A 10,599-nucleotide genomic window follows, 5' to 3' on the forward strand; every position below is an offset into this window, starting at 1 on the left:
TAGGAGACATTTATATGATGTCAGGTTCAATTCCCGGTTCTCAACCTCAAGGTAGTCAATTACTGCCTGGGGGGCAGCCTCAATTAGTGCTTGGGGGGCAACCTCAAGGTACACAATTTGCGTCTGGGGGGCAACCTCAAGGACAGTATGTACCCATGGTACAATACATTCCTCATGGTCAACCCCAGCCTCAATATGTACCCCAGGGTCAACCTCAGTACCAATATATGCCTCAAGGTCAACCCCAGTATCAGTACTTACCTCAAGGGTATCTACCCCAAGGTCAGTACTTGAGTCAAGGTTATCAACCACCTCAAGGTCAATCTTATGTTCAAGGTATGGGAAATGTACCTGTCAATTATCAATCCTACCCTCAATCCGGTTATGGATCTCAATATCCTCAACCTGTCATGGGTCAATACCCCGGAGTAAATGTAGTGTGGGATCCATCGCAAGTTCAACAAGTGTTGCAGCCAAGCGTACCATTGTCAACTCAAATTGGACAACCTGTGGTTTCTGGTCCACCCCAGCAACCAGTCCAGTCCAGTGTTCAAACTTCTGTACCTTTGGTAGTTACTCAGTCGCCAATTGCACCTAGTACTCCATCTCAAACGATTGCTGCAACTACTGCAACATCTATTCCTTCCCCCACACTTACTTCCGGAGTATCGACAGCTCCGGTTTCTACTGTCTCTGCCACTACTCCGCAGACATTTTACCATTGTCTGGGTCTACGATTCAAACTACGGTTCAAATGCCTATGGGGCAGCCAGGTTTAAGTACGGTTGTTACTTCTCAACCAAAATTTGTTTATCAACCGTACCAGGGACAGTACCAATACGGGCCTGCTGTCCAACAACCGGTTTACCAGTATCAACCGTATCCTGGGTACACTTATCAACAGCCACAGCAACCCCAGTACAGTCCGGTTAATCCTGGTTTTCCGGGAGGATACAATATCCCAAATGTGATTCCTGTTCCAAGTTATCCTGGATATCCTCCTCCTGGGACTGGTCTTGTGACCTAGAGTTTTAGGGATCCTAACCGGCAATTTCCGTTTATCGCAATTTTGGATTTACCAGACTTGACGCGCCTAACGAACGATCCAATAAATTATCTTCTGTTCTGGCCGCCAATGCCAAATAAGTTGCCCAGTGACATACCCAAGTTTGAAGGTAAGTCTGGAGAGGATCCATCAAATCACGTGATGACTTACCACCTCTGGTGTGCTTCAAATTCTATCTCGGATGATTCGATCCGTTTACGTCTTTTTCAGCGTACGCTCATTGGTCTCACGGCCAAGTGGTACATTGAGTTACCACGGGCCTCTTTTTATAACTTTAGTCAGTTAGCTACCTCGTTCTTAACACATTTTCAGTTGCCGGTCAGATATGATAATGGCACCGAGTTATTAACTTCACTAAAACAATCAACGTCCACTTATATTTCTGACCATATTCATGAATGGTGACGTCGAAGGCGTTTAGTTAAAGTTTTTATCCCGGATCAAATCTTAGCTGAATGGTTTGTTAAATCATTATTGCCGAAGATTACTGAAGACGTAGCTAAGGCCGGAGTAGTTACTGAAGAGCAAGTCATTGCTCAAGCGCAGTACCTTGACTTAGTTTATACTCAGTTGGGTACGTTACACGAAAAGATCCCAGATCTTCCAAAGTCGAATCAAATCGCTGCTGCTCCTTCGGGATCTCATGCTGCCAATGGCATGATTGGTACAGTGAATACTAAAAGCAAGAAGACATCTTCAAAGAATTATTCGCCCATTATCACCTTACCCGACTCCCTGACAGGAGAATCTTCTCCTGAAATTTCCGCTGATATTCACGCCGTAGAGTCATCTACGGCCAAATCAAAAAACGGTGGGAAAAAGAAAGGCAAGAAGAAGGATAAAGCAGACAAGGCTCCAAAGGAGAAAAAAGAAAAGTCAGAAACCAATGACGAAAAACGCAAACCTTGATATCCTTGTCTTATTTGTGAAGAGGATCATTTTACAAGAGATTGCCCTCATCGGGCCGAGGTTGTGAAAATCGTCAAGGGTTCCCCAACTCCTGCTGTTTTGAAGGATCCATTTCCAAAGCAGGAGAGTAAGATGATAGGTTCTTCCTCGAATGCCAGTGAAGAACCCATATTGATGATGTCTCATGTATGGATTGCGACTCGATCACACGATTATGGTAGTAAAAGTCCTGTTGATGGATCGAAAGAAGCAGAATCTTCTCAATCAAATCCATCAACCTCAGCTCCCGGTTCCGATCCGCTACAGATCGAGAAACCTAACCCTGACTTAGTAATCAAACCGCCCGCCAAGGGTGTACTTCGAAGGTCTGCTTTCAATCCACATGCGAGAGCGGCCCAGAATTACAACATTGTTGAGGATTTAGCTGTTTCACCCTCAGCAATGTCGGCTTTAGAAGTGCTGCAATCATGCCCAGCACAGCGAAAATTACTTTTGTCAGCTAATGGAGCTGTTGACGTTCAAGACCCAAACCTGATAATCTTTGCTCTAGAAAATAGTACACCACATCTCCCTCATCAAATGGCTTTCCAGATTCCAGTGATAGTAAAAAACAGGCCTATTCATCGGACTGTAATTGATGAAGGAGCTTCCACGTGTATTATGTCGATTCATTGTTGGAGATCACTTGGCTCTCCTTCGCTGAACCAATCCCCGACAATTCTTAAGGTCTTTGATGGCCGTGGGTTCCATCCGTTTGGCATTCTACAGGATTTGCCTATAGGGGTTGAAGGAAAAACTGTTAGTCTGGATGTGGAGGTGGTTGATGCCCCTCTGGACTACAACCTTCTCTTGGGTCGAAGTTGGTCTTACGCTATGACAGCGGTCGTCTCATCGGTCTTCAGAGTTATAAAGTTTCCACATAATGGCAAGATCGTGACAATAGACCAGCTGGCTTTCTTTTCATCCGACCCAGCCTCTTCAGAGAGTATCCAGCATGTCGGTAAAACGACTATCCCTTATAAGGATGTTGGCGTAGGATTAGTTAAAGATTCTGGTTTACTGGGAACTTTTCCTTTTCCTCCAATCAACGCAGACCCTTCATTCGTTTCCATTCATATGATTACGTCAGATACTATTACTTATGATGATCCATGGATTGTCCCATCTGAATCTGATATAGACTCATTCGGTGATGCTATGCCTTTGAGTCCATATGAAATTGCTTATGAAGCAGTGCAGTCTTTTACCGACTCGCGTTCAACCCAAATTGACCAAATGAATGTCGTCGGTGAGGAATCACTTTTCACATCAACCTCAGAATGGATAACATTTCTTGAAGTTGTGTCATCTGACGAGCAACTTCGCGAAATCCTAAGTGTAGACGATCTACCATGGGAAGATCTTCATCATAGATCTTCGTTTTTACCTGAGGATGATGGCTTTGAAAATGATTTTTCATCAATCTTTACAGCTGAATATGTCAAGGACGCTCAGAATCCCATGAAACATCCTGATTCAGAGTTGAATTTGGGAAACATTTCCCAAACTATTGCCATTGACATTTCAGTGAAAGCTGGAATTGTTGAGAACATTCATATAGGTGCCTCATGTACAGATGACGAGATTCAAACATACAAGGCCCTATTTCAAGAATTTTGTGACGTGTTTGCCTGGTCCTATGAGGAAATACCAAGAATTGATCCCTCCATTGTTGTTCACGAGATCAAGACTTACCCGGACGCTAAACCCGTTCGACAATGTCTGCGTCAGATACACCCTAGGAAAGCAACTGCAATTAAAACAGAAGTTGAGAAGCTATTGAAGGTAGGTTTCATTTATCCGATCCCGTTAACGGATTGGGTATCGAATATTGTTCCAGTTAACAAGAAGCAAGGAACAATAATAATATGCATCAACTATAGGGATATTAATCGTGCTTGTCCCAAAGACAACTATCCCACGCCCTATATCGATCAAATAATTGATGATTGTGCCGGCAGTGAAATATTTTCCTTTATGGACGGTTTTTCCGGTTACAATCAAATCAATATTCTACCTGCCGATCAACCAAAAACGACTTTCATTTGTCCTTGGGGGACATTTGCTTATTGCAAATTACCTTTTGGGCTTAAGAATGCCGGAGCCACTTTTCAAAGGGCAATGTCTTACGCGTTTCACGACATCAAACACATTGTGCAACCGTACCTCGATGATTTGCCTGCTCATTCCTTACATCGAGTTGATCACCTTGTCCATTTACGAGCAATTTTCATGAGGTGTAGGCATTATCGTATACGTTTGAACCCACACAAATGTGTCTTCTGTATAGAAGTGGGACGATTGCTGGGATTTGTAGTTTCAAAAGCCAGCATTCGCGTCGATCCCTCGAAGGTCGAAGCTATCATCAAATTGCCTCCTCCTTCGAGTCTTTGCCAACTCCAAAGTTTGCAAGGGAAAGCAAACTTTCTATGCCGATTCATTCCTAACTATGCCGAGGTTACAAAAGGTTTTACACGGTTGTTGAAACAGAACGCTCAATTCGCTTGGGATGAGATAACTCAGCAATCTTTTGATGCACTTAAACACGCGTTGACCCATGCACCGTTGTTGCATCCTCCCAACTACAACCAAGATTACTTTTTGTACCTCGCTGCCTCTCATTCCACGATTGGGATGGTATTAGTTCAGGAAGACGAATTTGCAACGAAACATGTGATATATTATCTTAGTAGGACGTTAAATCCCACTGAGCTAAAATATTCGCATGTGGAGAAATTGGCCCTGGCAGCCGTTCAGGTTGTCCAACATTTTCATCATTACATTCTTCTCTGTAAAACTACAGTTATTTCGGATTGCAACCCTTTGATCTACATTTTGACTAAACAATTGCTAGGGGGCAAGTACTCTAAATGGATCGTTATCCTACAAGAGTTCGACTTAGAGTTTGAAAAATCTAAGTCTAAGAAATCTTTAGTTTTTGCAGAGTTGATGTGTGACTTCCCGTGTGCTGACACGGAAACTGTGGCAGAGGAACCCATTGCGGACGAATCTCTGTTTCTCATCAGCACTTTAGATCTGTGGTGCGGAGATATAATCATCTATCTCCAAACCCAATCCTTTCGGCCCGAAGCTTCTAAGACGGAACGTCGGAAAATTCGATTCCAGTCCTAGCAGCATAAAATTATTGGAGATACTCTTTATCGCCGTGGGGTGGACTTGGTTTTCCGACGTTGCTTAACTCACGAAGAGGCAGAAAGGGTTTTGAATGACTGTCACTCTGGGGCGTGTGGCGGTCATATGTCTGGGTATGCCACAGCTCAGAAGGTGTTGCGTGCTGGCTATTTTTGGCCGTCCATGTTTAAAGATTGTATCATTGCGGTTCGAAAATGCCACAACTGTCAAGTGTTTGATCGCAAGATGCGTGCACCACCAGCTCCTCTCCACCCTATAATTGCCGTTAGTCCTTTTGCTAAATGGGGTATCGACTTTATTACATGTAACCCTCACTCGGCCGGGGGGCATGCGTATATCATCCTTGCAGTTGATTATTTTACTAAGTGGGCCGAGGCGATGCCTACATTCGAGGCATACGGCAAGACAACAGTGATTTTCGTATTCAATCACATTATTTCTAGGTTTGGTGTCCCACAAGCGATAATCACTGACCATGGGCGCCATTTTCGAAACATTATGATGACAGAACTTACAGGCCAGCTTGGTTTGTGTCACGATAGCTCAACTCCTTGTTATCCACAAGCCAACGGTCTAGTTGAGTCCATCAACAAAGTTTTGGTCATCATGATCCGACGAATCATTGGCATTCATCGGTCGAATTGGCACAACATGTTATTTTCCGCGCTTTGGGCATATCGAACTTCGGTGAAAACATCAACAGGGTTCACTCCTTTCCAACTAGTTTATGGTTTGGAAGTCGTGCTGCCCATTGAATGCGAAATCCCATCACTTCAAATGGCTGTCGAATTACTTCCAGCTACTTCCGAAGAGGAGAAGCGTTTATTATACTTAGCCCAATTAGATGAGACTCGACGTGATGCTGCACTGGCAATCGAGACTCATGCAAAACGAATGAAAGCTCAGTATGATCGAAATGTGACCCCTCGAAATTTTTCGGAAGGAGACCTAGTGCTATTCTATGATCAAGCTAACGATAAATTAGGTGCTAGAAAATTCGTTCCTACGTGGCATGGACCCTACATTGTTAAGCGAAAGCTAGCAAAAGGGGCTATGAGCTGGTTGACTTTGATGGGTACTCTTTGGGTAAACCCAGAAATGGACTTTACCTAAAGAAGTACTATGCTTAAATGGTGGGTGTGAAGATTTTTTAGTTAGGATAATTAGGTTAATTTTCTCTTTCTAGCTAGTGTGTTTGTTAGAATAGACAGTGTGCTTAGTTTACAAAGTGTGTTTTTCGTCGTTATTCTGCTTATCTTGGTTTTACCTTTGATGTTTGCAGATGTCGATGCCTCTCCAAACGTACATTGGTTTTGCTGATGGTGCTTGTCGTAGTACATGGAATATCTCTTCCGCAGCTTGGGTTATCTATTCACCCTCTGACGAGTTAGTTTCTATGCATGGGGTGAGCCTCGGTCAAACAACAAACAACATTGCAGAATACAGTGCAGTGATTGAGTTATTATCTGAATCTATTTCGTTTGGTATTCGGAGTTTGATAGTGAGGTTAGATTCTGAACTCATTGTATTACAGCTTAATAGAGTTTATGCTATTAGAAATCCAGTGTTATTAAGGTTATTTTTGAGAGTGCGTCTTTTGGAACGTGAATTTGATTACATCGAATATCAACATATTCCAAGGTCTTTTAATACATTAGCAGATGCAATTGCTTCTCGAATGTTAGACAGACATTTGCGATAATCATATATGTAAATTCAAAAACATTAACATCAAATCACATATGTTTAACAAGATAAGCCGGTAATAATGATATATATAGATAGGAGCGTGTCAAAAAATATACATCGTCTTCAATCATAGGTTGAAAAACACCTTATGATCGGCAAAAATGATAAGTACAAAAAACCAAAAATGTCATATGTGTCTACAAAAAGTGACTAGCCAATCACTGGTGGTGCTCTCTATACGAGACCACTGCCCGCGCTACCCTACACAGGAACCCCCTGATAGGTCATGGGACTGCGACCACATAGCGCTGAAGCCGGATAGGAATATCGTCTATAGTCGTCTCTGGTATGTCCGCCGTGAGACGCTCTAGGTCCTGTTCCAGCTTGGCTAAGGTCTCTGCGGCCACATCCTGTGGGGCCGGTGCTGCTGCAACTGGTACTCTTCTCTCGAATGGACGGAGATTGGTCGGACGCTGTGGACCTACATCTGCATTTTGAAAATTGCCACTGTCAGTTTTAAGACGATATAAAAACAAATAAAAAGTAAATAATTTAAAAACTTGTGAAAAATGAAATACCTCTGTCGTCCCATTGTTCTCCCTGTGGAAGAACCATGTCCAGATCACCGCGAAAATCTACTCCGGCATAAGGAAAGTCCTGAATCGCAAAGATCTGGTTCTCCAACCAGTGAAAGTAACCCGCAGGAAATCGGACAACTCCTGCTCCCTCATCAGGATGCCGGGCCATCACCGTAACCCATCGTATCAACTTGGGATCCCGAGGTGGCCCAACTACAACAATGAGATGCTGAGGGATAAGCATCGGAACTCTCTCTAGGGCAAAGCTCACAACTAAAGGCCCATATCCAAAGGTCTTTAACTGCCCGTTCTTTGCCCTAGTTAGTTGGCCCTTCATGTTGGCCAACACAACATCGTACCAGTTGAAAATGGTGCCTCGGTAGCAATCTATCGCCATCCGCATTTGGGACCCGGTGGCAATGTGCAAGGCGGCTGCGCCGTAGAGTCTGGTAACTGTAAAGGCAATTACCATAAGTTCGGGCAGGGATATATACTTGATTTCTATCCCTTTCTCCTGGTTCTGATTGTTGCACCACTCTAGTCGGAGACTAGCAAGGGATTGGCCACCCGGCCTAGTCCCGAACAGAGACAGTTGCTCGCCCCTATTAGGCAAACCAGTGAGAAAATATATGTCAGAGGGCTCTATCTCGAGCTAGTGCCCTCCGATGTAAAAGCATTGTTCCTGGACGTTCCACCTTTCAACCAGCCACTCCAAGAATGGCACCTGGGCCCTCATGCCAGGTATGGCCCAGTACTTGTAGAGATCGCATGCCTTCAAAGCATCAATGGAGGGTTGATGATCAATTGCGGCCAAATCCACATCTTCGTGTTCTCTTTCACGCCAATCTAGCATGGTGGGCAATCTACGCACCAAAAGACATTGTTTAGAAGTCATGAAATAAAATTTTGATGGTTGGTTTTTGAGTTGGGGTTTTGAAAATCCGCTTTGCGCGTAGTACGCACCCCACGTTCAAAAACAGAGTGGCGGTACGCAGCTATTCTGAAGGTGGGCTGCGTACCTTGACCTTTTTCCCATATACGAAAAAGTCGGGGTACGCAGGTCACCCATGGGGCACCTGCGTACCCCGAAAAGCGCACCCTAAAACCCCAAACCCTCTAAAAAATCAAACTAAAGCCTAAAATGAAATTCTAAACGGATGAAATTGAAGAGGAGGATGTTGTGAAATACCTGAAAGAGACGGCGCTCGATTCCGACGGTCGGATTCTCCGCAAAGTCCACGGGAAGTTTCTTGTCAAAAGCCCTTTTCTCTCCCTCAACAGTAAAATGGTAAAAATGACATGGTAAAAAGTCTTTTTATAGGTTTTTTGGATAAATTAATGCTAGGTTTGTTTATTTTTCACCATAGAGAGATATTTTTCAATGCATTTTTTCCTATCTTAAACAGGTATGAGTAATGTGTTGTTTTTGTGCAAGACAAAAGGACAAGGACTTTCAGAGAAAATTATCATTTTTCACGAACCAAAACATCAGAGTCATCTTTTAAGCCCTTTTCTGACTCCTAAAAAATGAAAAGATTGTCGAGCGTTTCTTTTACACTCGTTAAAACGGAATTAAAAGACGGTCCTCTTATAGCCCTTTTTCTGACCGTAAAAACATGAAAAGATTGCCGGGTTTTTGTCGTTTCAAACTCAATACTGGAAATAAAACGACATGTCCTTGATCGATTTTTACTTTTCAGGTCAGAGGCACTAATCATGAAAGTACTCCTTGGTCGCAAGATCAAGTGGTTCTCTCAAGTATTATTTTATACTTTTTCGGGCTTGGGAGACACAAATTTACGAAACAGTTCAACCCTGGAGTCTTCTTTAGGTTTTTTCAGACTCTCTAAAATTGAAAAACGCTGAGTTTCTCCTATACTGGACTCGTTAAAATTTCACAGTAAAGGACCTGTTCGATTACAAACAGGAACGAACCACTCCTTCTTAGGGTTCGAATCTAAACTAAGTTGGACTCATCCGAAGGATGAGCTTATAATCAAGCATATGTTATCCTCCTCAAGCTTGTAAAAAATAAAGAGGTACTTGCCAAAAATGGTGGGGGAAAAGAGAGAAGAATGAACCTATTTGTTATCCTTTGTCACAGAAGAACCTTATTACCACTCTTGAACACGACACTTTTCATTCACCTGGGTTGGGAAATCCCTTGTCTTAAATTCGATTAGACCATTTTTGAAAGTCTTCAACCATCTCTGGGTATTAACTTTGGGTCAATCATCGCCAAGCCATCTGTCGTGTCGTTATGTGTTCAAGAGGTCTCTGCAAATAAACCATTCATATGCAAAATACTTGTCATCCATCCTGACCATCCCTGAGTTAGTCCTTACAGCAACATTTCTTCAACTTGAGCTATGATTTCGTGTTATGGGCTTGCCTACAACGGGTCACTTTCTATCGACATCAGCACATTATCTAGAGAGATGACTTAGAAATCGTCAGTACCTTGAAGTCTGCATGCATCAATGGCAGGTTTCTTGCCTTTGACGACGGTTTACATCATTGACTTTCGATCGAAGTATTCCATGACCTGTTCGACATCGACTCATTCCTTCACATCTCATGGTTTGTGCTGGGTACTTTGAGAACCATTGACATCACTGGTGGTCTCTCTCACACTTGTTAACGGTTTACATCATTGACCGGTAATCAAGTGGTTTCTACCATGTTCGACATCAACTCATTCATTTGCATGGATAGAATCGTACCAATTCGGGAAGTGGAAATGAAGACCCTGGATCTAGTTTCCACCATCCAGGCTGCGAGGAGTTTTGTATTCATTATATAAGTGGACTAACTATAAACAGATGGCTGCGTCCATACTGTGTCTACAAGAGTCTATGATTATGATGTATTGCGAAATCATTCCTGTAACAGAGCAGTAGTTAGATTGTTAGTTAAAGTTTTCAATCTGAGTATGGGAATGCCTACCTCAGCGATGATATCATCTTATATATGTATTTTGTGTTGAATATTTGCAGGTTCTAACCAGGCTCTCCGCAAGATAATCCTTGAAATGATAAAGTACTTCACCCTTCCTAGATGATTTGAAACCCTAAATCTACTTCAGGCTTCGCACTTTAGGGGGCAATCTGTTACACTAAAAAATGTCACCATGACTATTTGCAGTTAGTATGGCTCAATCAACTG

Source organism: Pinus tabuliformis, chromosome 4_1 (genome assembly GCF_031772625.1).
Source record: "Pinus tabuliformis cultivar Carrire ecotype Pingquan chromosome 4_1, CPIR1, whole genome shotgun sequence".
In the NCBI taxonomy this organism is placed as follows: domain Eukaryota; kingdom Viridiplantae; phylum Streptophyta; class Pinopsida; order Pinales; family Pinaceae; genus Pinus; species Pinus tabuliformis.